Source organism: Thermobia domestica, chromosome 8 (genome assembly GCF_964235325.1).
Source record: "Thermobia domestica chromosome 8, izTheDome1.hap1.1, whole genome shotgun sequence".
Taxonomy (NCBI): Eukaryota; Metazoa; Arthropoda; class Insecta; order Zygentoma; family Lepismatidae; genus Thermobia; species Thermobia domestica.
Window position 1 is genome coordinate 252,095,454 of NC_137461.1, and position 6,260 is coordinate 252,101,713.

Genomic DNA, 6,260 nt, shown 5'->3' on the forward strand with positions numbered 1-6,260 from the left:
CCTGAATGGGCTAAGTTTCTGAAGCCAGTTGAACACAATCAGTTTCAAGCGTTTTGTTCCAGATGCAAAAAGGTCTTCGAGCTGAGTAATATGGGTCGTCAGGCTGTAGTCAGTCATATGAAAAGTAAATCACACACGAGTGCAACAGGATATAAGACTCCAAAAATAATTGACATATTTGAAAGAAAATGCGATGTTGTGTCCGTTACCAGTGATTCTTCAAACCTGAGGGAAAGTTCTTCAACTAAAAATGCGTCTGTGTCCGTTGGCAGTGATTCTTCAAACCTGAAGGATAGTCCTTCAATTAAAAATGAGGAACAAACTATGCCTCTTTCAAAGGAAGAGGGATCTAAAAGTAATGAAAATAGTATGATGAATTATGCTAAAAAAAAAAGTGAAGTTACTCGAGCTGAAGTATTGTGGGTTTTAAAAATGATAGCAAATCATTTTTCCTACAATTCAAGTGTTGATATATCAAATCTTTTCAAATCCATGTTCCCTGACAGTGAAATAGCTAAATAGCTAATCAGTTTTCGCTTGGTGCAACAAAAGCAGCGTATATATATATATATATATATATATATATATATATATATATTTTTTAATAGGAAAAGCTGATGAGTTAGGTTCAGAAGTCTGAAAAGATTGTGGTTTATTTTGATGAGTCGCTCAATTCGGTAGTTCAGAGAGAACAAATGGATATAATACTTTGTTTCTGGGACGATGATTTGCGAAAGGTTTCATCTAGATATTTGACTTCCACCTTTCTTGGGCATACAAGGGCATCATACTTAATGGAGAAATTCACAGCAGCTCTCCAAGATATCTCTTTTACAAAATTACTTCAAGTATCAATGGATGGACCAAATGTAAACTGGAAATTTTTTAGGGAACTTAAAGACGATCTAAGTAAAAAGCCTGGTAACCATATGCCATTGGAACTTGGATCATGTGGCTTGCGTGTGGTAAATGGTTCTTTTCAGACTGGTCACGCAGCAAGTGAATGGAAGTTTAATAATATTTTCAAAGCAATGTACTCAGCTTTCTAAAATAGCCCTGCTCGTCGTGCAGACTTCATTACTATAACTAGCCATTCGGAGTTTCTACTGAAGTTTTGACAAATCCGTTGGGTGGAAAATGCAGACGTTTCAAGAAGAGCCATGGAAATCTTTCCCAGTGTAAAGAAATATTTGAATTCAACAAGTAAATTACCGTCCACTGTGTCTGTAAACTGTTTGCGTGAAGCCTGTGAAGGTCCATTGGGATTGTCGAAAATTGCTTTTTTCAACACAATTGCATCAGTACTTGAACCATTCTTGAAGAAATTTCAAACTTCTGATTCAATGATACCTTACTTGTATGATTCATTTCTTGACATGTTGTTCAATTTGATGAGTCGTTATATAAAGAAACAGATCCTGCAAAATAATTATCCAAACCTGTTGAAAATTGACATGAACTCCGAAGTTAATTTTCTTCCTGTACAATCTATTTATTGATGTAGGATTTTCTACTAGAAAACAGCTAACAATTAGTAAAGTGTCTGAAAAACAGAAGCTAGAATTTTTAAGTCAATGTCAGAAGTTTCTTGTGGGAACTATATTGAAAATGATCGAAAGAAGTTCTATTAAGTATGAGGATGTACGTGCAGTTTCTTGTTTGAACCCCACAGTTATCCTTTAAGATACTAGTAAGGCGGAAAATTGGATGAATACATTACTCACCTACCTACATGATAATAACCACATATCTTCAACGCAAGCAGATGTGGCAAAACAGCAGTACACCCGATTTCTTTCAGACACTCAAGTCCATCAGCAGCTCAAGGAAAATTTGCGTGAAGAGACAGTTATGGCTCAAAGAATTGTGTATGACTCAGCTTATGTAGAGGGTGGTCCATTAAAAGTGAACGTGATCAACAAGATGCTTCAATATGTACGTTGCTCCCACTCAAGATATACAGATGCATTACAGAAAAAGAAAAGTGAACAATCAGATGAACATAGAAAGAGACTGCAGAAAAGCCTGAATGAGGTTTTCCTGGGTTTTCCTCATTCACACCAGGCAAATGCCGGGGTGGTACCTAACTTATAGGTCCCAGGCCGCTTCCTTCCTTCCCCCATCCTTTCTTCCTTCCCTTTCCCGAGATTGTGTGTGCTCGCCGAGGGACGTCATCCCTCATGTATGTGATGGGCTAAATGGCCTTAGATGGCAAAAGCCCAGAAATCTAAATCCTAAATCCTAGACTGCAGAAAAGGCACATTCAATCTCAAATAAGAGAACTTGAAGCTAAGAAGTCCAAGGTTATTACAACTTTATCTCGCGAGGAAGCAGACATTGATAAGAAATTATCAGACTTGCGAAAACTTTTGTAATTATGTATCATCAGTGCAGAAAGCTCTCTTGACAGACAGAAAATATATATCTGTAGTAAGTTTCACAAATAGTCAAACTGATGATAAAATGTTTTAACTTCTGAATCCGTCCATTAACAATTTTAACAATTGTAAATGTTTACTATAATTACTTCTGTGAAAAGGAAAAATAATAGAATACTTGTAGTAATAAATAAAAATAAAGAGCCATTCCCCATCCAGTGTGAAACGTAAAATCAGGCTCAGATTGAAAATGCTGAGCACTTTCATAAATTCATTGGCAACATTAATGACCAGAAAATGTACATAAATAGCAATAGAGGTTACTTTCATTTATTTTTTTATTTTTTTTTTTTATTTTTTTTAATTTACCAGATTTCACTTTTTGCCTTATCCGGCTATTTGGTAGGTAACATTTCATAATTTAAAAAAGTTTTCTTTCTTTTCCTTCATGTGCAAATTCTATTTTTCTATGCACCGGTACAAATATGTGCTACAAAATGGTGTACCTGGAAATTTCTAAGAAGTGACCTGGAAAACCTGGAAAAGTCAGGGAATTTGATCATGGAAAATGAGTGGGAACCCTGTAACCGTTTAGCCACGAGAGAACTCTACAAGTACTTTCATTGAATGAAAAGTAGCTTCGGTTTTACATATCTGTTGAAGTACGAACATTTTCAAGGGAAATGATATATAAAAATCCCGAGTGAGTGAGTCAGTGAGCTTAAGCGAAGCCGCTTAAGCAAGAAACTTGAAGTTCTGGAAATAGTGCATTGTATTTGTGACGTAAGATATCACTAAGATATATATACACCTGCAAGGGTAGAATATGATGTGAGAAGATAAAAGGGAGGGATTATGGGATTATTATCTATTATATAAAGGCACTTGTGAGTTTCTGAATGATCGCATTACACATGTTGTCCGAAATGATACTTGGCATGATTATTAACCTTAGTCCCCCTCCCAAAGGATCATATGATATAGTACTGATGAAAATGCATATCTTAAAAGGGGAATAGCAGGCATAATTTTAGCAAAAAATTGCGTCGTAACATGCAAAAACAATCGATATTAGTGTCTAAGTCATAGTTTTCGGAGCTCTGAGATGAGTAGTGACACTCGTGATGCCGTTTTATGTTCAGATTCATCCCCCTTCGGCATGGGGTTACAGGTGAGGTAGGAAGGTAGTTAGTGGCATGTAAAATACGATAGAAAACGACCAATAAAGTGCCCAGTCCATAGTTTTCGAAGTTGCTGCGATGAATGCTGACATTCCCGATGTCGTTTAAGTTCAAATTCATCCTCCATCCGCATGATGGTTGACAAGTGGGAATGAAAAGGGGTGATATTGCTTATTTTTATCATTACGCTTTCATTTTAATGCGCATGCTAAGGGCAAAGGGGTTCAAGGATACGAGGAGTGAGATGAGAAGGGGTGGCATGTTAAAAAATCAAAGACGACGGATATTAGTGTCGAGTCCATAGTTTTCAGGATCGCTAAACTGGTTGATGACAGTCTCGATGACACCAAATTTACGTAAAAAAGGGTAAGTCAACTGGCCCTGAAATTGATAATGACAAAGCTGAAGGCTTCACTCTTCGTTATTTCATTCATTCATTTCTTTATTTTAAGCTGCCTCGGGAATTAAGTGCGAGAACGCCAAAAGCGTTGCTCTTCGTTATTTCTTTCACTCATTTCTTTATTTTATGCTGCCTCGGGAATTATTTTCGAGAATGCCAAAAGCGTTGCTCTTCGTTATTTCTTTCACTCATTTCTTTATTTTAAGCTGGCCCGGAATTAACTGCGGAAACGCCAAAAGCGTTGCTCTTCGTTATTTCTTTCACTCATTTCTTTATTTTAAGCTGCCCCGGGAATTAACTGCGGGAACGCCAAAAGCGTTGCTCTTCGTTATTTCTTTCACTCATTTCTTTATTTTAAGCTGCCTCGGGAATTACTTGCGAGAATGCCAAAAGCGTTGCTCTTCGTTATTTCTTTCACTCATTTCCTTATTTTAAGCTGTCCCGGGAATTAACTGCGGGAACGCCAAAAGCGTTGCTCTTCGTTATTTCTTTCACTCATTTCTTTATTTTAAGCTGCACCGGGAATTAACTGCGAGAATGCCAAAAGCGTTGCTCTTCGTTATTTCTTTCACTCATTTCTTTATTTTAAGCTGCCCCGGGAATTAACTGCGGGAACGCCAAAAGCGTTACTCTTCGTTATTTCTTTCACTCATTTCTTTATTTTAAGCTGCCTCGGGAATTACTTGCGAGAATGCCAAAAGCGTTGCTCTTCGTTATTTCTTTCACTCATTTCCTTATTTTAAGCTGTCCCGGGAATTAACTGCGGGAACGCCAAAAGCGTTGCTCTTCGTTATTTCTTTCACTCATTTCTTTATTTTAAGCTGCCTCGGGAATTACTTGCGAGAATGCCAAAAGCGTTGCTCTTCGTTATTTCTTTCACTCATTTCTTTATTTTAAGCTGCCCCGGGAATTAACTGCGGGAACGCCAAAAGCGTTGCTCTTCGTTATTTCTTTCACTCATTTCTTTATTTTAAGCTGCCTCGGTAATTACTTGCGAGAATGCCAAAAGCGTTGCTCTTCGTTATTTCTTTCACTCATTTCCTTATTTTAAGCTGTCCCGGGAATTAACTGCGGGAACGCCAAAAGCGTTGCTCTTCGTTATTTCTTTCACTCATTTTTTTATTTTAAGCTGCACCGGGAATTAACTGCGAGAATGCCAAAAGCGTTGCTCTTCGTTATTTCTTTCACTCATTTCTTTATTTTAAGCTGCCCCGGGAATTAACTGCGGGAACGCCAAAAGCGTTACTCTTCGTTATTTCTTTCACTCATTTCTTTATTTTAAGCTGCCCCGGGAATTAACTGCGGGAACGCCAAAAGCGTTGCTCTTCGTTATTTCTTTCACTCATTTCTTTATTTTAAGCTGCCCCGGGAATTAACTGCGGGAACGCCAAAAGCGTTGCTCTTCGTTATTTCTTCATTTTAAGCTGCCTCGAGAATTAATTGCGAAAACGCCGAAAGCATTGCTTTTCGTTATTTCTTTCACTCATTTCTTTATTTTAAGCTGCCCCGGAATTACTTGCTAAAACGCCGAAAGCGTTGCACCTCGTTATTTCTTTATTTTAAGCTGCGTTGGGAATGAATTGCGAGAACACCGAAAGCGTTGTTCCTCGTTACTTATTTAATGTATTGGTTTACTTTCAAAGTTAAGGCGCGATAGATAAATTAGAAATGGGTGAAAAATAAAATGTTCAAAATGATCGAGATTAATGTTGAATCCATAGTTTTCGTGGTTGCTAAGCTCATTGGTGCAGCCGTCTCGGTAACATTTAAACCCAAGTTTAGGCAAGAAGGAGCAAGTTAGCTGACTCGAAAATTGTTAGTGACAACTCCGAAAGCATTGCTTTTCGTTATATATTTCATTCATTTTTCCCCCCACATTATATAAACCTTATTCTCCCTGTTCGTGTGAACTGATCTGGGAAGCAACATGGACGGCAACGCCCAAAACGTTGCCCTATGTTATTTATTTCACTCACTTTTTCTTACTTTCAAATATTTTGCATAAACCTCGTTCTCCCCGTGCGAAGATCGATCATTTCAGCTAGTATATATATATATATATATATATATATATATATATATATATATATATATATATATATATATATATATATATATATACAGGGTGGGCCATTTTAATTAATCCACGGAAATATCTGAAAAATGATAAAACATAGAAGAAATTTTTGAAGTACACGTTATATATTGCTAAAGGGGATAACCAATTCCGCCAAAAGTACCCCTCCCCGCCCCCCGTAAATGGGGGTAACGGGGGGTAACTTTGAAATGTCAAATGGGAAC